This window comes from Macrobrachium nipponense, chromosome 3 (genome assembly GCF_015104395.2).
Source record: "Macrobrachium nipponense isolate FS-2020 chromosome 3, ASM1510439v2, whole genome shotgun sequence".
Lineage (NCBI taxonomy): Eukaryota > Metazoa > Arthropoda > Malacostraca > Decapoda > Palaemonidae > Macrobrachium > Macrobrachium nipponense.
This window is the reverse complement of record NC_087202.1, coordinates 50,545,048-50,566,020: the sequence shown is the minus strand read 5'-3', so window position 1 is coordinate 50,566,020 and position 20,973 is coordinate 50,545,048. Positions and strand designations below refer to the sequence as shown.

Here is a 20,973-nt window from a genome sequence, read left to right as displayed (position 1 = left end):
CAGCCAGGACGAAAGAGTGTTCTTGATACTTCTTTCTTGGTGACCCCGTTGCTAATGAAGAGGCGTCGACACTCAGGCCCGAGGTGTCGAGGTTCTCTTCAGATAGCGCCGTAGCGTCCTCCCAGGACAAAGCAGCATCTCATCCACATCATTATCTGCATTGAAGTTCCCGTACTCTCTTCGCCGATGCCAGGTACCAGCAAGAAGAGGGTCTTGTGAGTTCCCTGGGTTGGCAAGACCTTTGGAGGCTGCTCTTAAGCAAGGAGATCTCGAACGAGTTCGAGATGTCCAATCCCGTCAGTTTCAGGACGAGCGTCACGGCGGCTCTGTATCCTTTGACTGTGGGAACTTAGAGGAGCTTCCTCGGCGAAGAAAAACGAGGAAAACCAAAAGCGTACCTGCTGAAGAGTGGCTCTGAGAGGAGATAGGCCCCGTCTACGACACCAACCACAGAAGACGGCCGACTTCCCCTGGTACACAGCTGCGGAGGACTGACGGACGTTTCCAGCCATCTCTGTTGCTGCGCTACGAAAAAAGCTTCTCGTTCGCAAGAGATGGTGGATAAACAGCCAGCCGTGAAGACGTAGGGACTGGACTGCTCGGTGGTACCGCTCGACGTGTGGCTGGGCGAGAAGGTTGTGCCAATGGGGAATTTCTCTCGGTTCTCTTGCGAGAGAGCCAGCAGGTCCGGATACCAAATGGCCTGTGGCCATTTGGGAGCCATCAGGATCATCCTGAGATTCGGGATGACCAGTGCTCGACTGATCACCTTGCGAATCAGGGCTGAACGGGGGAAAGGCATAGGCGAAGAGGTCGTCCCACGGGTGTTGAAGAGCGTCCTCTGCAGCTGCCCATGGATCCGGCACGGCCGAGAAGAAAACACCTGGAGCTTCCTGTTGTGCCGGATGGCGAACAGATCCTCGACTGGTCGCCGCCACAGGTCGAAGAGCCTTTCCGCCACGTCCTGGTGTAGAGACCATTCGGTCCCTATCACCTGATCCGCACGGCTGAGCGTGTCTGCTACTACATTCCTTCCCTGGAATGTAGCGTGCCGACAGCTCTATTGAGTGCGCCTCGGCCCACTCGTGTACCTGCCGAGTCAACTGATACAACGGGAGAGACACTAGGCCCCCCCTGTTTGTTTGACGTAAGCCACCACCGTGGTGTTGACGTACATCAACACCACTGAGTGTCCCATCAAGCGGTCCTGGAACTCTTGGAGAGCGAGGAACGCTGCCTTGAGTTTCAGTACATTGATGTGAAGGTGCTTGTCGTTCTCGTACCACACTCCTGAAGTCCGCAACTCTTCCAGGTGTGCGCCCCATCCCTCGGCCGATGCGTCTGAGAGCAGCTGCATGTCCCGGGGGGGGGAGAGTGCGCAGAGGCACTCCTCTTAAGGGGTTCCTGTCGTCCAGTCACCCGGCTAGGTCCTGCCTCACCTCCTGTGTCCGTGACAATGGAAAGCTTGGGGGATCCGTCGCCTGTGACCAACTCTCCTTCAGTCTCCCTGAAGAGACCGCAGGTGAAGACGCCCGTTAGGGACTGGCTTCCCGAGTGACGACAGGTGTCCGATCACGACTTGCATCGCTGAGCTACCTGTTCCTGCCGAGACAGGAACTGGTTGGTCTGCCTCCCTGAATCTGCTGATCCGCGAGTCTGCGGGGAAGACTCGCCCTGCTACCGTGTCGATCCGCATACCCAGGTACTTCGTCCTCTGCTTGTGCTCGAGATCGGACTTTTCGAAGTTCAGAACGATCCCCAGATCGCGACAGAACTCGAGCAGTCGATCCTGTCCTGTAGCAACTGCGAGCGGTAGCTCGCCAGGACTAACCAATCGTCGAGATACCCCATCAGACGTATCCCGTGCGAATGGGCCCAAGCAGACACCAGAGTGAACACTCGCTGTGAACACCTGTGGGGCGGCGGTTGAGAGACCGAAGCAACGTGGCCTGAGCTGGTACACCGTCCCGTCGAGGATGAAGCGGAGGTACTTTCTGGAGGACTGATGAATGGGTATTTGTAAATACGCATCCTTCAAGTCCACTGAAAGCATGTAATCGTTCTCCCTGATAGAGTCGAGCACTGCGCGTGCCGTCTCCATCGTGAACCGGGTCTGGCGAACCAACCGGTTCAGGGGGAGAGAGATCTATCACCGGGCGCCAGCCTCTCGTAGACTTTTCCACCAGGAAGAGTCGGCTGTAAAAGCCCGGTGACTGATCCGTGCCGATTTCTACAGCTCTCTTGCTCAGCATGGTCTTGATCTCCTGTCTCAATGCTACGTCCTTCGATGCCCCTGGAACGTACGCCTGCTGTTGGACCGGTTGGAGGTGAGGGGTGACCGAGATTCGAAGGTTAATAGATCTCATCCCGAAGGACATTTACAATCCAGGTCTCGGCGCCGTGGCGCTGCCAAGTTGCCCAATGGCTGGCCAGGCACCCCCCCACTTCCGGCAGCAGTGAGGGGGAACGCCGTCCTTCCACTGTGAACGTCGTCTGGGTGGGGCTAATCGACACCTGACAGGAGAGAGCCGATACCGCTCCGCCGACTCATTCCAGTCCTCGTCGAGGTCGAAACCTCAGGAGGACCGAAGGGGTATTTAAATACGGTGTCCGAAGACACGTAGAAACGCCTCTGTCGCAGTAGAGGAGGTGAAGTAGCTTGTTCGACCGTCCAGAACTGAGAGAGCCTTCTTGTCCGGAGACGAGAGACTACCTGGTTCAACCCAGTCGGCAAGCTCCGATCGCGGCAGACCCACCGTCGATTTGGGTTTCCCTCTCGGGCCCCAAAACGACTCGAGCCGAGACGTGGCTCTGCTGGTGGGAGCGGCGATCCTTCCCCGAGATCATTGTGCTGACGAATCAGCGCCGTAACCTCGACAAAGTCCCTCTGGATCTCGGAAGTCACAGCATCTTGCAGAGTGGGACCGTTAAGCCCTTCGAACAAGAGCATTTCCGAGAACCTCCTCCTAAGAAGGGGGAACAGCGACAGCCCTCTCGGTCTTCCCCATCCACTTGCGCATACGTCCTGGCCGGTCCCAGAACCGTGCCTGGCACGTAGGGCGTTGTGGTGGGATCATGAGGGGCGCACCCCTCACGATCACTCCTCAATACCCTCGCTCCTCCGGTGTAACCCGAGGAGGTTGAAGGTACGGGAGAGGCAGACCTGACGCTCCTCATTGCTCGCTGGCAGCACCAGCAGGCTTTGAGGGTCTGCAGGCGATCGTCAACCCGCGGTGGCGATCGAGCTGCAGGCCTGGTCGAAACCGTCTCCTGTGGAGAACGGCTGGACTGAGCACAGCGGCCCCGATCTCGAGTATCAGAAGAGCTGGTGCTGGTTGCCGTACCCGGTCGCTTTCTGTGAGAGCGACGGTCAGGCGACCTGCAGGCTCCACTGTCACAGTGAGACCGGTGCTTGTCCTCACGGCACGTCACGTCGCTGGTTCCAGCCGTGGCTGGCACCCGGCGAACGGTGAGGACCTCTTCCCAGCCTCAGCCCGTGGTCGGTCGTGGACCGTCACGTCCCCGGGTAGCCAGCTGTTCGCGCGAGAGTGAGAGCTGGTCTGGTGAGAGTCGCATAAGCGGCTGTCACCAGTCTTCCGAGCCCCGTGCCGTGAACCTGACGCTGAGCGGACTCAGAGGTCTGGTTCCTGGCTGCACGGTCGCTGTAGGCGACCGTACACTCGGTACCTCCCGCGAACGAGAGGCCGAGACGGACCCTGATGCAGTGGCAGAACCACTGACACCAGGCGAAGGAAGTACCGGTGTTAGCCGGTACCCCTCTGGTCCCCGTAGTCGTCTTCCTTGCGGAGAAGAGACGGTCCCCCACTCCCGAAGGAGCAGGAGACCAGCGGAAAGAACCCTCCCGTCCGCCACCGGGTGAGACGGGTCCCGAGAAGCTCCCGAGGGAGATTCTTAGGAGGGAGGAGGCAACTTCTTCTTCCTCGGCTGTGAAGCCTTAGAAGTCGAAGGGGAAGAGGCGGGCAGCCGACGACGATGAAGAAGATGAAGACGACGACGACACCTTTTCCTCCTCTTCTTCGTCAGCTTCCTCAGGACAGACGTAAGATCTCTATCCAGGGCGGAGCCGGGGCGCTGTAGCCGAAGCCACAGGGGCCCGGACGCACCTGTACGACAGACCAAAGTCTGGGTAGTACCACCACGAACAGGGACGACTCAGCAGGTATGGGCATCTCAGGAACAGCAGCACAGCCAGCACAGCATCGGTAGGGACAGCCAGCGCAGCAACGCAGGGACAGCCAGCGCAGCAACGACAGGGACAGCCACGGCAGCAACTGCATGGACAGTCAGGCCCATGAACGGCAGGTACGGCAGGCAGCACCGGAAACACAGGAAGTGGAGCAGAGCAGCCAGCAACATCCTGGTACTGGCGGCAGGTCAAGGGGCGGGGGGAGCTCTAGGGCAAGCGGAAGTGTGGTCGCTGCAGCGCGGCAACCACGAGCGGCGGCGGCACGCCCCCTCTCGGTACGGCGAACGGCACTTCACAGCGGCTGTAGGCAAGACTGTTACCACGTGAGGCGAGTACCCAGGTTGAGGAGGGACGTCGTCACTGGCGCGTGGTCACCACTCCATGGGTGACCCGCAGTAGGCCCCAGACATAGAACCGCAGCCCCTGGACACTAGCACGCCCCTGCAAATGGAAGGACGCCCTACCTCACCAAGGTCCACCCTCGTGGCAGTAGCACCTGCGGAAATAACAGTATAGCGATTAGTGGGGGGGGAAGTCCCCTCGCGCGGGGGGTGGGGGGTGAGCCCTCTCCGAACGAGTGAAGAACCCCTAATACAATTGTACATCGTGCAACCGAGCGCCCTCCCCCGCGCTCGACGGATCGGGCGAGGAGAAAAAAGAACGCCGATAACCTCCCCCCCCCAAGGGGAAGGGCCACAGTGGGAGCTGAGCGGTGGGGGGAGTTTCTCGTTCCCCACCCCCGCACAGTACCCATGTACCCACAAACAATATAAGAGCCCGAGAGCAATCGTGCCATCGGCCCGAATGCAAGGCATAAGGATCAATTCCCTGACTGAGCGGAACTTGAACCAAATATATATTGATGCAATCAATAATAAGGGGATAAAATGAAATGCATCTTGCATACGAATCACTTCAATGAAATAAGGGCTCGGATCGAGCGCATTTGCGCCCTAAGGTACCGAGCGCAAGGGGTGAAAGGATCAATTCCTTACCTTTATGGGATCAAGGTTTCTGGAAACCTTTGATCCATAATGAATTGATTGCAAATCAAAAAATATATGAAAATGAAAAGGAAAAGACTACTGCGCTTGCGATTCACTTCATACAAATAAAAAGGGGAAAGGATCAATTCCGGGAATAGCAGAAACATTGATCCCAGTAAACAATGCAATCTCAATAAAAAATGAAATGAAAAAGAACTGCACTTGCGATTTCACTTCATTCAAAATAAAAAGGGGGAAGGATCATTTCGGGTACGCTCGGAAACTGATCCAAATGAGTATTGCTACAATCAAAATAATATATGAAAATGAAAAGAATACTGTACTTGCGATTCCACTTCCATACTAAATAAGTTTCCGTGCCGAGCGCATTCGTTCGGCAACGGGCATACAGGTCAAAAAATATAAATGAAAGAGCACTTACTTACGATTTTCATCTACACATTTCCAACCCCAATCTACGCTCGGAGCGAGTGCTCCCGCCCTCGGCACCGAGCATACACAATACGAGGATCATTTCTGGAAAATGAATTCCCGCACTTACGCCCTTCAGTCCCGGCATCCGGGTAATCGGAGGCGTGGTGACCCAAGATCCTTAATTCACAAAGAATTCAAATGAAATGATTGTACTTTACAATTCAGTTTCACTAAATAATTTAGAAAAAGAAAAAAAAACACAATCATGCGAAAAGCAAACGGACGATGAAGCGGGCAGAGAGCGATGATACACGTCCACAAAAACGCCAGCAGGCCGAAAGCAAAAGTGAAAATTTGTGTTTTTTTACCTCCCAGTCGCGCGCGCGCAGCCTTTTGCGGACAAAGCAGTTAACTACCGAAACCCCTTGTTCGAAAGCTTACGACCTAATCCAGCTGCCGCTAGTACCTTCCTATTGTAAAAGGACCGAAGGTTTGTATGCCGTGTCGGAACAACTAAATATTGAGTAAAGTAAACAATTAAGGGAATAAAGCTTTGCTCTCATAATCAGTGTTGTCGTCTGCTGCTCGTAACTTTGTTTACGGAGTGAGTGCTTAGGAAACACGAACCGCAATGTGGTTCGAGTGCACTGTGGAGTGAATTAAGACCAAAATGTGTATAATTACAATCAAATAAGCACTGTGGAGTTTCAGTTGTGATGGCAGTAAGGATAAAATGACAATTTGTCGAAAATTGCATTTTTCCTAACTATACAAACCTGAGGTCCTTTAACAATAGGAAGGTAACTAGCGGCAGCTGGACGGGTCGTAACTTCGAACAAGGGGAGAACGGTAGGTTAACTGCTTGTCCGATCGTGCGCGCGCCCGCGCGCCCGAGAGGTGAAGAATCACTTTTGCTTTAGGCCCATGCAAAAAGTTGCAGAGTGAGGGGTGGCATGAGGTGGGACTATATGTAAAGGACCTCAGGTTTGTATAGTTAGGAAAAATGCAATTTTCGACAAATTGTTCATTTGTTCCGATACGTAATACAAACCCTCGGTCTTTAACAATAGGAAGACTCACTTCTGGGAGGAATCTGAGTCTTTTTGGTGAACAGAACTGGTGTTCGTCCAACCCTGGAGTGCCTCCCTGGTCGTAAGAGCAAGGGAGGGATCCAAACCTCTGTCCGATTGATCGGGGTGTGCACCGCAGGATCAATGGTCAGACCTCTGGGCCAAGTACTAAGAGAGAGGCAAGCGTATCTCTTCGTACCAGCAAGCAAGAACTTGTTCCTGTTTGCAAGAGACAATCATAAAATGATGGGTTTGTCTCAATTTGGCATCCACTTCCTCCCCCTTGTTGGAGGAAGTGGTGGATATTTACTCCTATCCCTACTGAAAGGGATAGGATGGTGCTCTATTGAGTAGCTCACCTGCATCTCGTCCTTACCCAGCAGGGTGACGACCGTGTCCCTCTACCCAAAGGTAGAGGGAAGAAAAGATGGGAAGAGGAGCCAGTCACACTCTCATTCCTCATCCATTCTTACGGTCACACCAGGACTCGATGCTGTTCAGCCTGCGAGGGTCTGGGTTAACTACACAACGTGTTGAGCAACCACCACGGTTCCCAAGGAAAAAGATCCAAGGAACTGTGGGCAATATCCTGAAGGTAGAAGGAGGTGCATGCGGTCCGGTTGGACCAGGCGCCTGCCTTCATTACCTGCGCCACGGAGAAGTTCTTGCGGAACGCGAGAGAATGATGAAGAGGCGTCCACACTCATCCTGGGTGTCGAGTTCTTCAGACAGCTCCGTCGCACCTTCACAGGACAAACGCAGCATAGCCTTCGTATCGGAGGCGTGAGTCCATTAGGGAGGGTATTGTGAAGGACTCGAACCAATCGTCAGTTACCGAAGGGTTTCTGAGTCTTCGCTACGTGAAGATCGGTACGAAATCGAGCGTCACAAATCCCCATCCCTTTGTGCTTGACTTCTCAAGAGAAGTCATGCAGTTACCTAAGACGAAAAGAAGGGAATAGTCGTATGACCTATCCCTCTTCTCGACTTTGGTTATGTACAGTACTCATACTGACAAGCTATTAAGACGAAGTAATGATTGCTCTGGAACAACCGAACTAGTCCACAGCATAGTTCGTAACTGACTCGGACGCTCTGACAGCTGCCGACTGACTGGTTCGGAATCAGTAGAGGCAAGTTGTCCAAGCATCCGGGTAAGTCACGTGACCTTCGCCCTTTAAAAGAGTTATGCTGAGAGACCAAACAAATAAAATATTTGTTAGTCACCGATGCCGGACGGCGCGGCGATGATTCTCTTAATGCATAAGCTCAAAAGGCGAAAGTCAATTGCCTTCAAAAAGACCGAGGTCCCTGATGGCAAGAAAATCTCATAGACGTTGAATCTCAGCTTAAGGAGAAAACAACACTATGTGACGTTGAAGACGAAGGTAGGCAATGAATGCAACCTACGTCTTCCAGCTGAATCGAGAGAAGGAATCTCAAGATTTTAAACCTGTGCTTACACATGACTGAAAACGCTAACCGCCATTTCATTGCTGTCCGTTGTGCAATGAAAGCGGGGCGTTCTTCAGTAATGAAACACAGGGGAGAGCCGCTTGAAGAACTGCTTCTCATGGGCTGAACGTTTGAAGTAGAGCTGGCAGGTGTGGGAGTAGGCGATGTCTTTCAATACATCTGCTAATCCGGGGTGAACAATGAACAATTGTACACCTCCGAATACAAGATATTTTGAGGACAAACTCCAGATTCCGCAAAAATCATTCGCATTATCGGGATACGATGCAGGCAAGAAACTATTAACAGAATTCCTGTTACGTGCGGTTAAACAGAAAGATGGAGAGTCGAATAGATATCTCTGTTTAAAATTCTCGCAATACCGAAGACGATGAATACTAGCGTTTCTCAGCAGTAGATGGTCATTCATGTATGCAGAATCCCCGTTAATCAGAGACTTAAGTCCGTTGTTTTTGTTGGCAGAGATACGGTTGTTATTCAATCAAAGCAGGTGAGAAAGACATAACAAACGCTGTCTATCTCAAGCGGCAGCTGATACTGAAATGCCTCGGGCAATTCAATACGCAGTAGCTGTCGCTGACTCGTCATCCTGAGTTGCCAAGTAATCCTTTCCACGAAGGAATGCGTTCGGCTAGAACCACCGAGCATAAAAAGATATGCTCGAGCAATTATATTTAAGCGAAACGAATTTCGGTAAATATAAAAGCTAAAATGGTGTTGTTGTGACAACACCATAAGTATATAAAATTGAAACTGGAAAACTCCGGGGAGGTTGCAGGCAACCCGGTTGCAGTTCAATAGAATACTTTTCGTCTAAGTCGCAATCCGTAGATAACCAGGATATGCGCCTACCCCTCGGACCATTCAACTGCTTAGCAGAAATCATGTCGCGAGGTTAATATACGTAGTATATTTGTAGGATTCTGAACAACGATCTCCATCCTAAATTCTTTCCTTCAAGAAAACAAAATAAGGATTGGAGATCGACCACCTTCGTTCTCTATTAAAGAGAGTGAAGGAGAAGTCTTCCTCGAAGGAAAGCTTCAATGGTGACAGAATACTAAGACGATAGTTCAGCCAAACTGGATATTCCCGTCCGTTCTTCTCTATTCCAGGTTGGTCGCCTACTGTGAGATAGTCTTCTTTCAGCAGCAGTCTTCTTCCTAATGCTAGAAATTCCAGGAATTCGAGCATAGGCGAGGTTCCCGATTATCGTGTAACATATCGGGGATTCTCGTCTCGCTCACTTTGGACCGTGGTCTCGCCTAAGTGTTTGGAGATCGTAAAAAACTCTAAACACTCTGAATGCGCTAGAAATTCCGTAGAATTCTAAGCAGTCTGCGAAACCCCCACCGAATTCGTCAAACGATATCGGCTGGTGGTCCTCTCGATTCCCGTAGAAATCGAGAATGGGGCAGGATCCCTCCTCAACGACCGGGGCTTACGTCAGGTAGGACCCGAAGGTCCCCCCTGGTAGCGCAGTCCCCAACGTGGGATCCTACAGAGAAATCTCTGTAGGATCCTTCCCTTTCCCTCGTAGCCGTAAGGAAGGAGGAGGGAATGGGGGAGGAATTGGATACTCACTCGCCTTCCCAGTGGAACTAGCAGTTGGAGAAGAGTAGGAGCAGCCATCGCCTTGCGGCGATGGCCTCTCAGAGTCTGGGAAAACGTATCGTCAGGAGAAAACGTTTTTCCCCACGAGGAGGGTTACGAACTCTCACTGTAGGTAAGGGTCTGCCGCCACTGTGAACGTCGTCTGGGTGGGGCTGATCGACACCTGACAGGAGAGAGCCGATACCGTCCTCGACTCATTCCAGTCCTCGTCGAGGTCGAAACCTCTCAGGAGGACCGAAGGAGTATTTAAATACGGTGTCCGAAGACACGTAGAAACGCCGCTGTCGCAGTAGAGGAGGTGGAAGTAGCTTGACTCGACCGGCCAGAACTGAGAGAGCCTTCTTGTCCGGAGACGAGAGACTCTGGTTCAAGACAGAATCGGTAAGCTCCGATCGCGGCATACCCACCGTCGGTTTGGGTTCCCTCTCGGGCCCCAAAACGACTCGAGCAGAGACATGGACTCTGCTGGTGGGAGCGGCGATCCTTCCCCCCGGTCGTTGTGCTGACGAATCAGTGCAATAACCTGGGTAAGTTACTCTGAAATCTCGGAAGTTACAGCGTCTTGAGGAGTAGGACCGTCCAGTCCCTCCAACAAGAGCAGCTCCCAGGACCCTCCTCCTTCAGAAGAAGGACCAGCAACAGATCCCTGACGGTTGCCTCCAATCACTTGCGCGTACGTCCTGGTTGGTCCTAAGACCAAACCTGGCACGTGCGGCGTCGTGACGGGATCGTGAGCGGCGCATCTCTCACGATCACTCCTATATACCTAGCTCTTCCTGGCGTATGCCGAGGAAGTTGAAGGTATCGGAGAGACAGAACTGACGCTACCCCACCCCCCACCCCCCTCCCCCTGACCGGTCCGCCTCCAATCACTTTGCGCGTAAACGTCCTGGTTGGTCCTAAGACCATACGTGGCACGTGCGGCGTCGTGACGGGATCGTGAGCGGCGCACCTCTCACGATCACTCCTAGCTACCTCGCTCTTCCCGGTGTAGCCCGAGGAAGTTGAGGTAGTGGAGAGACAGACCTGACGCTCCCCCCCCGCTCGCGGCAGGACCAGCGTACGTGGGGGGGGCGCAGCAGCGATCACCAACCCGCGGTGGGGATCGATCTGCGGCCTGGCCGTGCCGCTCACCTGTGGCGAGCGGCTCGACTGAGCACGTCGACCCCGGTCCCGTGGCGTCAGAACGAGCTGCTGCTGGTCACCGTATCCGATCGCCCGGTCCCTGTGGGAGCGGCGGTCAGGTGACCTGCAGAGCTCGCTTTCGCCGTGAGACCGGTGAGCGTCCTCGCGGCACGTCAAAAACCGCTGGTACCAGCCGAGGCTGGTACCGTCGGTCGAGGGGACCTGGGGGACCTCTTCCCAGCCTCAACCCGTGGCCGCCGTCCAGAGACCGTCACGTCCAACACCGAGGTACCGGCTGGTCGCTGCGAGAGCGGCCGCTGGCCTGGCGAGAGTCACCTGAGCGGCTCTCGACAGTCTTCTGCTCCGTGCCTCGGTCATGACGCTGAGCGAACTCAGGCGTCTTAACTTTGGCTGCACGGTCACCCGAAGGAGATCGTACACTCGGACTTCTCGCGGACGAGAAACCGAGCCGGTACCTGGCTTTAGCAGCAGAGCTGCCAAGAACCAGGCGAGGGTGTACCAGCGGTAGCCAGCACAAGGACCCTTGGTCCCCGTCTTCTTCTTCTTCTCAGAAGGGGAGACGGGCCCCGTTCCCGGAAGGAAACAGGAGGACCAGCAGAAGAACCCCCCCGTCACACCGGAATGTGACGAGCCCTTCGAAGTTCCCGAAGGAGTCTTCTTAGGGGGAATAACAAACCCGGTTTACCAGCTGGTCGCTGCGAGAGCGGCCGCTGGCTGGAGAGAGTCACCTGAGCGGTTCTCGCAGCCTTCTGCTCCGTGCCGTGGTCTTGGCGCCGAGCGAACTCTGGCGCCGAAACTTTGGCTGCACGGTCTCCCGAGGGGAGAGCGTACACTCGGGATCTCCCGCGAACGAGAGACCGAGCCGGAACCTGGCGTAGCGGCATCGCCGCTAGCACCAGGCGAGGAAGTACCAGAGCTAACCGATACTCCTCTGGTCCCCGTCTATCTCTTCCTTACGGAAGGGGAGACGGGCCCCGCTCCCGAAGGAGCAGGAGGACCAGCAGAAGGACCCCCCGTCCCACCGAGGTGGGACGGGCCCTTAGAAGTTCCCGAAGGAGACTTCTTAGGGGGGGGGAGGCAGCCTTCTTCTTCTTCGGCTTATGGGCCTTAGAAGTCGAAGGGGAAGAGGCAGCAACAGACGAAGATGACACCTTCCTCTTCTTCGTCAGCTCACGCAGGACAGTCGTCAGGTCCTCCATCCAGGCCGGAGTCGGGCCTATTGCCGAAGCAACACGGCCCGACTGCACCTGTCCGGAAGGACCTGGGACTGGGGAAGACACACCATGGGCAGGACCAGCATGGACAGGCGCAGGAACCAGGAGCGACAGGAACAGCAACCAGCTCAGGAGCGGCAGGAACAGCGGCAGCGGTAAACACAGAAGGGACAGCCAAGCCAGTAGCGGGAACCACATCAGCGACAGGTACGGCAGGCCCAGCCATCGCCTCGTAGAATCATCGGCAGCCAGCGTGGTACTGGCGGCCGGTCCAGGGGTCGAGCTGCTGGAACAGCGGAAGTCTGGGGCAGGCAACACGCAAGAAACAAAACACCCAGGCGGGCGGCGGCATAACCCCTCCTCGGTACTGGCGGCGACCGGCCCTAGAAGCGGGCAGACGGCGTCACTCCGACACAGCATGGGGAGAGTGTAGACCAGCGGGGGGAAGCAGCATAAGCGGCCGTGAAGGTTGTAGTGGAGACCACTCCAAGGTCACCGCCCCAGACCTCGCTAGACTCTGCAGCAGATCGTGGATGCTAGGCACGCCCTGCAGCCGCAGTGGTCCATACCTGTCCAAGGTCGTCTCCCACGGCTGTAGCACCTGCGGTAGCACAGACAGATTAGTAAGAGGGGTTCCCTCACGCACGGGGGGGGAGACATGCCCCCACCCCGAACGGAAGGAAGACCCCAAAAACAAAATACGAGGAAGCTGAGCGGGGGGCAGGAAAGAAGACGAAGAATCGGATACCAAGGGAGTCGCGGGAGAGCTTTCCGACGACTTCCTGGCAGACCTTCGCTTCCCCATACCCCCCGCACAGCAGTGAAAAGTAATATGAAAATGAAACAGAATACTGCACTTGCGATTCACTTTCATAGAACTTAAAGAGGGAAAAATTCAATTCCCGGTAAGAGCGGAAACTTGATCCATAAAAATATGATGCTATCATAAATATATATGAAAATGAACAATACTGCACTTGCTATTTTCACTTTCACAGCAATAAATCGTAAGGATTAATTCCCGGGTAAGAGCGGAAATTGATCCAAAATTAAATTTGATGCAATTAATAAATGAAAATGAAAAGAAAACTGCATTGCGAATCCACTTTCATTGCATTCTATTCATACAAAATAAGAGGCTCTTGCCGAGCGCAATCAAGCTCTCGGCAACGAACGCACAGGGCAAAAATATAATGAAAAAGAGTACTTACATCTTTCAATTACACACTTTCGCCCAAAATACATGACTCGGCGCGAGTGCGCCCGCCCTCGGCACCGAGACATAATTCAAGGGTTCAATTCATGAAAAGAGCGGAAATCGCCGTCTCTACGGCGATAGCTCCATGTTGATTCATAATTAAGTAATGAAAATGAAAACAGTGTACTTACAGTTTCATTTTCAAGGATTCAAACCAAACCATTAGTAGAAAACACAATATAAACAAAGCATACGACGATGAAGCGGGCAGAGAGCGATGACGAAACACTCCTTCACACCCGCGGCCGAAAGCAAAAGTGATTCTTCACCTCTCGGGGCGCGCAAGCGCGCGCACGATCGGACAAGCAGTTAACTACCGTTCTCCCCTTGTTCGAAGCTTACGACCGTCCCAGCTGCCGCTAGTTACCTTCCTATTGTTAAAGGACCGAGGGTTTGTATTACGTATCGGAACAAACCACTGATTACAAGGTAAGAATGAATTCAGTTCCAACCATAACCCCGGGAATAACAAGTTTCATACTTTCACTAATATAGGCAACAAAATGTTGTTTTATTGTGCTGATTACAACTGCAATCTTGAGTAAGATCAATAAACGTTACATACATACGCTAACATTGTTCAAATGAGTGCTGGGAAGGCTGGGGAAAGATGGTGGCCGTCACTGATGAGAACCGTCCATGAAAAACGTAGCCGCCATATTGGATTTCAAAACTGCCTTGAAAACATATTTTACGAAGAGCTCACATGCTTATTTTAGTTTGTATGGGGCTTTCATATATCACATTATGTTGACGAAACTTCAGTCTTTTAAATGGTATGCTTAGAGTTGCAATTGTATTCATGTTTCACCAATTAAATATCGAGTGAATAAGACCCGTCCACCGTGATGAGGGTTGGCCTGTCGTGATATTCTACCCTAAGTAAAATAACAGGAAAACGTCAATTGCCATAGTCTAGGCCAACGCGGATTGCTTCTGTAGAAATACCGTTAATACTACTCAGGAAAACTTAGGTATTTGCAAGTCCAAAATGCAATTGGCTACTAGGCTACCTCTACTCTGTTTTTTTCCATCTGTCCATCCGCCTGTGGTGTTTTTGTATGGTAACACTGCGTCCTGGGCTTTAGATAGTTACATTCAACGATTATAATAATATCCTATTTCGAATATTAACGGTGTAATTCGCATACAGTAAATTATTAAAACACTTTTCAGTTGTAAATGTACACCCAATATCCTTTTATTTACCTAAAACTTACACACAGCGTAACTATCTAAAGCCCGGGACGCAGTGTTACCATACAAAAACACCACAGGCAGATGGACAGATGAAAAAAAACAGAGTATAGGTAGCTAGACTAGCCTACCTAGGTAATGCCTAGGAAAAATTAGGTATTTTCAAGTCCAAAATGCGATACTAGGTAGTAGGTAGCCTACTAGGTATAGGTAGCTACCTACTAGGCTAATGCCTTGAGGTAAAATTTCACCTAGTAATATTTTCATGGATAAAAGCTTAGTACAGATAATGAGTCTTAAACACTAGCTATAGGTAATAAGCAATCTTAAAAATGGTGAATTTAGCCTATAGGGGGAATCTTGTCTTTAAAGTATAGCTGGCCCACCGGTAGGCTTTCATTTTGACTGGCTACTAACCCAGGCAGATGGTGAGGTGGCTGTCCTTAGCAAATTCCTCGTTGTTTTTTAGCTCTACAGGCCTTATGCCAGCGCGGCCTCTTGCACAATTAAACAATGACAGTAGGGAAGTCTTGTGTATAAACGCCAAACAATACGTTGTTGACGATGGGTTGGGAGGGGGGGGGGGGGTTGGTTAATGATAATATTATTTTGTTTGGGTTGCCTGTCAACTTTGTAACTGCACCTCTATTTTTAAAATGTTTATAAACGATGAATCCATCGCTTACTAAAATTGCTTAGTTTTAGTTCTATAAAAGGTTGGACTTTAACGAGATTGAAAAAAGACAAATCAATCAATGGGTGGGCTGCTTAAAATTTGGGAGTCATATATTAAAACTGCGGTCTAAATATGGTTATAAACTTATACATACTGCGGATCAGCGTTGCTATTCGGATTTGAATTGTGACATGGCAATGCCAACATAAGCTGTCTAAATGATTTTATTGATTTGAGGATAAACGTTTAAGATCGTTAGGTGACACTGGAGTGAAAAAAATGGTGGGTACCATAGCCCATACGTGAAATAATGGAAGTTTACACATAGTCGAGATATAATGAATATGAGATGGAGAGGGTTTGGGTGTATCGTTCGCCCAACCCTTAGGAGAATAAATAGTTCATGATAACCAATTATACTTATAAGCTGGGAGGCTGGCGGTAAGTGGAAATGCTACATTTTGAACAAGGCCTGAAATATTATGCATAATTGTGGCTGTTGAAATGTACACTAGGAAAAGTCTGTCTCAAGAGTCCTGGTGCCCAACTTTCTGCCATTTTAGTTTTACTTTTGTCCTATCATGGTGTCTAGCTGTTTAACACCTTCAACTCCTCAAAAACTATTTCCACCAATCACCTTTGGGCAACTCATTCAGGTAAGCTCTTTAAGTCGATAAATGAGGCTATTCCAGTTGTAATTAAGAGCTGAAAGTACTATTCAGTGATCTGGCTCCAGTTGTAATTAGGAGCTGAAAGTACTATTCAGCGATCTGGTTAGACCACGTTGTAATTAGAAACTGAAACAGTAGTCTCTCTCTCTCTCTCTCTCTCTCTCTCTCTCTCTCTCTCTCTCTCTCTCTCTCTCTCTCTCTCTCTCTCTCTCTCTCTCTCTCTCTCTCTCGTGTTCGTTTTCTGCGCATCGAGAATGTTACCATCAAAGGGCGGTAGCCAGCGGTGTCGGCTCCTTATTCTTTCGATATATAAATACCAAAGTGCAACTGTATGAAAAGATCTTCAATTTTCTCATAATTTTTAGGGGGTGGGAGGCGGGTGTCACGCTTGTTGATTTTTCTCCTTAAGCAGGGTTAAGACTTGATTTTTCCCCGCCCCGTGGGTGATCATCATCGCCAGTAGACCGAGAATCTGTTGTATGTGGCTGATAACTATCCCCTTCGCCCGGGAGCAAAATAATTTGCTTTTTCCCAGCTTTCTAGACGAGCAGAACTCCGATTCTTCACTTTGTGATTTGGGTTGATCTGTTACAGCACCCACGTTAAGCAGTTACAAGAGGATAGTCATTCACTTTTTTCTTTAAATGCACTCAAGACTAGAGATTTCAATACTTTTAAAAGTGTTATGATGAATATTGTCTTAAAGGTTCCGGTTTCACAATGTTCCATTCTTATTGCCACATTTCTTTCATTTTTTTTAAAGCTGCTTTCTTCTCTGTTATAGCTAAGTTATTATTCATAAAGCAAATATTTTTTTCAAACCTTGTTTAGCTGTTTCGTCAGCCAGCACATTCCCTAGGATTCCCTAGTGACTTGGTATCCAGTGCAGAATGTTTTGAGCTGCCCTCTCTTCTCAACAACAACTTCTTATTCTTCCTCCAATCACAAATACTAACACTTGCAAGGCAATATTTCGCTCCGAAGCAAAGTCTAAAATTGAGAAAAATCGAAAAATGTTCTCTTAAACTGTCCGATTTGGAAGCTTGTAATGAAAACATAACCTTTCTTAAGAGTTTTCCCAAATGAAATCAACTGGAAGCGTTGACGACCTTCAGTATGGTTTTACCACTTAATAATTAAATGTCCAGTCTACATCCAAATGTCCTCAGTTCTGGGTATTTGCTCTTTTAAAAATAAACTACCAATCTCATTTTAATCAGAATAATAATATTGTTATTTACAGTCTAAAATGAACTTCCATACCACATGTTTTAATATATCCCATAGATGAGTTCTATAACAAAATAAAACAAGATACAATTTTTATATAATGAAAACCGGTCATGCAATTTGATGCATCCATTCAAGACAGCCTATATTATCCAAAATCAATTATCTTAACCCACCAAATGTGTGCAACAAATCCAGTTCTCAGCTGGAAAACTTTTCCGTGGAATACCATTGTCTGTTTACCTTGCGTGTGACAAAGATGATAAAATGCCCGCTTTTCTGTCTTTTAGTCTTCTATGAACAACCTACCTCCAATCTGCCACATGCACTGATTCCAGATTTACCTGCAATACAGTTTACCGTAAGGGTACTTGAAACATTCATTTACACACACAGATATATATATATATATATATATATATATATATATATATATATATATATAATATATATATATATATATATGTGTGTGTGTGTGTGTGTGTGTGTGTTGCGGACATTGCCCGCCCGTCCCAGGACCCGCGGAGGGCCGTCCCGGGACACGTAACGGACATCACCCGCCCTTCCCAGGACCCGTGGCAGTTCCGACCCGCCCATCCAAGGACACGTGGCAGACATTGCCCCCACACATCCCCGGACCCGCAGCGGGCCCGGCCCGCCCGTCCCGGGACACACAGCAGACATCGCCCGCCCATCCCGGGACCTGTGGCTTGCCCAGCATGCCCGTCCCAGGACACGCGGCTGACATCGCCTGCGCCGTCCTGGGACCTATGGCAGGCCCAAACTGCCTGTCCTAGGACCCACGGCGGGGCCGGCCCGCCAATCCCGGGACCTGTGGTAGGCCCGGCCCGCCCATCCCAGGACCCATGGTGGGTCCGACCCGCCCGTCCCGGAACACGTGGCGGGCCTGGCCCGCCCGTTCCAGGACCCACGGCGGGCCCATCCCGCCTGTCCCAGGACACGCAGTAGACATCGCCCGCCTGTCCTGGGACCTGCAGCGGGCCCGGCCCGCCCATCCAGGGACACGCGGCAGACATCGCCCGCCCGTCCTGGGACCCGTGGCGGGCCTGGCCTGCCCATCCCAGGACCCGCCGCGGGGCCGGCCTGCCTGGCCCAGGACACATGGCAGACATTGCCCACCCATCCCAAGACCAGCGGCAGGCCTGGCTCGCCCTTCCCAGGACATGTGGTGGACATCGCCCGCCCTTCCCGGGACCTGCAGTGGGCGGCGGGCCCGGCCCACTTGTCCCAGGATACGTGGTGGACGTTGCCTGCCCATCCCTGGACCCACAGCGGGCCCGTCCCCCCGTCCCGGGAACTGCGGCAGTCCCAGCCCGCCCGTTCTGGGACACATGGAGGACATCGCCACCCATCCTGGGACACACAGCGGGCCCGGCCCGCCCGTCCCGGGACACTTGGTGGACCTTTCCCACCCATCCCGGGACCCGTGGCGTGCCTCGCCCACCAGTACCTTCAGAGAGCAACACCTATACCATTCCTTAGAACCACAATATGCAACTGAATCCTTTCAATTCTCCTGGGGCTTCTTTGAATCATCTAGTTCTTGTCCTGGCACTCTGCGAATCCTACTGAATCCTCTGTTTCTTCTCCTGGTACCTCCACGAATCCTACTCAATTCTCTCAATTCTCCAGGGCCTTCTCTGAAGCCTGGTTCTTCTCCCGACACCACCACAAATCCCTTCATTAATTCTTCACCGTTTTTATAATACTCCTCTTTCCTTTCCCTTCCAGGAATCAATAAAACTAAGAAAACATTTTAACATATTTATTTCCGTTCTAGTTCAATTTCCTTCAAGGATTAACAAAACAAACCTATTACAAAATAAACATAAAAGTTTCCATACAACAAAATTTTCACATCTGATCCGTCTTCATGAGGCCAGTGCAGTCTTCATCGCGCCATTCCTTAAAGATGGACAGCTGCTTCTGCAGTTTCCAGTTGTCCTCCTCTAGGGCCGTCTTTATTTCTCGTGGAGGTTCTTCAGGTCGCAAACCAATTTCTCCTTCGCTCCTCGCAGCTGTCGAACCTCATCTTCCAGCTGGTCATTCCGTTCGCCCTGGACACAGGCCTTCCTCTCCAGCGACTTCAGGCGACGATTTCCTTCCTCTAGAAGGCAATGCCAGCTCGTTTCTCTTCAGTTTCGTCGCCTCACTTCACACTGGAGTCCACACTTTTCCTTCCAGAGGTCTTCCACTTTCCTCTGCAGGCACTGGAACCTCAACTCAAGGTCTTTCCTCTCGGATTCCCGTTTTTCGGTCGTGTCTTTATCTGCAGGTCTTTCTCCTTCTGTCGTAGGAGTTTTTCGAGTCTCTCAAGTAGGCAGTTTGCCTCTGCCAACTATGCAATCACATCCTTTATCCTCTCACATATGCCATCGTTTCTCTGCCCGATTTCCTTCGATTTGTCCTTCAGCTGCTGATTTTCTTCTACCATCTTGAGGATCTTGTCTTCCAGGTGGCGTTTCTCCCTCTTCTCTTTATCGCTCTAGCTTCGAGCGAGGGGCCTTGTCTTGCCAGGCTTGCTGTTGCAACACCTCCTGAGTGATCTGGTTGGCACGAGTGCGGTCTACCCTTCCGCCCGCCTTCTGCATCTCTTCATAGTAGTCGAGCCTCTGTTGCAGCTGAAGAATTGTCCTGTCCAAGTTCACCCGCTGCTCTCTCTGGCACTGGATGGCGTCTCGCAAGGCCGCAATTCTCTCGTTCAGTTTCTTTTCCTTGGCCTGTTCAGCTCCATCATCATCATCAGTCAGGAGAAAAATTTCACCAGCGAATAGGCAGCCACATCTGGACAACAACGTCCCAACAACAGCTGCTGCCAAGGCCAGGTAAGGCCACATTCTCTTCAAACTGAAATCCATATCTGAAGTATTCCAGTTCCTATACTCTCCTCTTTCTCTCTCGATTTTTCGTTGATTTTCTATATTCCACGAGAGATATTTTGATTTATCAAAATACAGCAGGAATGATTCTGAAAGATTTTTATAATTATGTCTTGTCTCTTGGTGTTATAAATTACTGAAATCTCTCTCTCTCTCTCTCTCTCTCTCTCTCTCTCAGTTTGTAAGAATAGTAGGGATTTTTTTGCAGTCCGTATCTTTTTGTGCCTGCTTGCTCTCTCTCCCGATGCGTTTTTTTTACCTCATCTATGACAATAAATTCGGGGATTTTCCTTTATTTACCCTTTTGTCTAATGAATTATCTCTCTCTCTCTCTCTCTCTCTCTCTCTCAAGTTTGTAAGAATAGTAGGGATTTTTTTGCAGTCCGTATCTTTTTGTGTCTGCTTGCTCTCTCTCCCGATGAGTTTTTTTTTACCTCATCTATGGCAATAAATTCGGGGATTTTCCTTTATTTACCCTTTTGTCTAATGGAATTCTCTCCTCTCTCTCTCTCTCTTCTCTCTTTCTTACTCTCTCTCTATCTCTCTCTCTCTCTCGCTCCTATCTTGCCTCTCTCTCTCTCTCTCTCATCTTTCCCCTAAGGTCTGGAATTCTTCATTTGATCCTTCATTTAGGTTTAAGGCTTTGGATTCGATATAAGTTGTGTGTGTGTGTGTGTGTGTGTGTGTGTGTGAGAGAGAGAGAGAGAGAGAGAGAGAGAGAGATACTGTATTTTTGTGTAGAAAAACTGTGTATTGGTATATTTCCATATGACAGTGGTGAAATTACTCCATTTGGAATAGGAAAGCTAATGTATGCGTACCATTCTTCCTGTATAATGCTCCAATTGAGGTTTTTATTGAGATTATGCTGTCCATCTAGGTATATATATATA

The 20,973-nt window shown here is 50.7% G+C and overlaps 1 protein-coding gene across 2 annotated transcripts in view; it reads right to left on the bottom strand.

Moving 5' to 3' along the window:
* The window catches only part of LOC135221761 (zinc finger HIT domain-containing protein 1-like), a 143,638-nt gene extending 128,462 nt beyond the window's left edge, over nt 1-15,176 (bottom strand). For both annotated transcript variants that reach the window (XM_064259577.1, XM_064259576.1), the window contains exon 1: nt 15,021-15,176. The gene's annotated coding sequence lies outside the window, so the exon portion shown is untranslated. The remainder of the gene's footprint in view (nt 1-15,020) is intronic.
* Between the last annotated feature and the right edge of the window lie 5,797 nt (nt 15,177-20,973).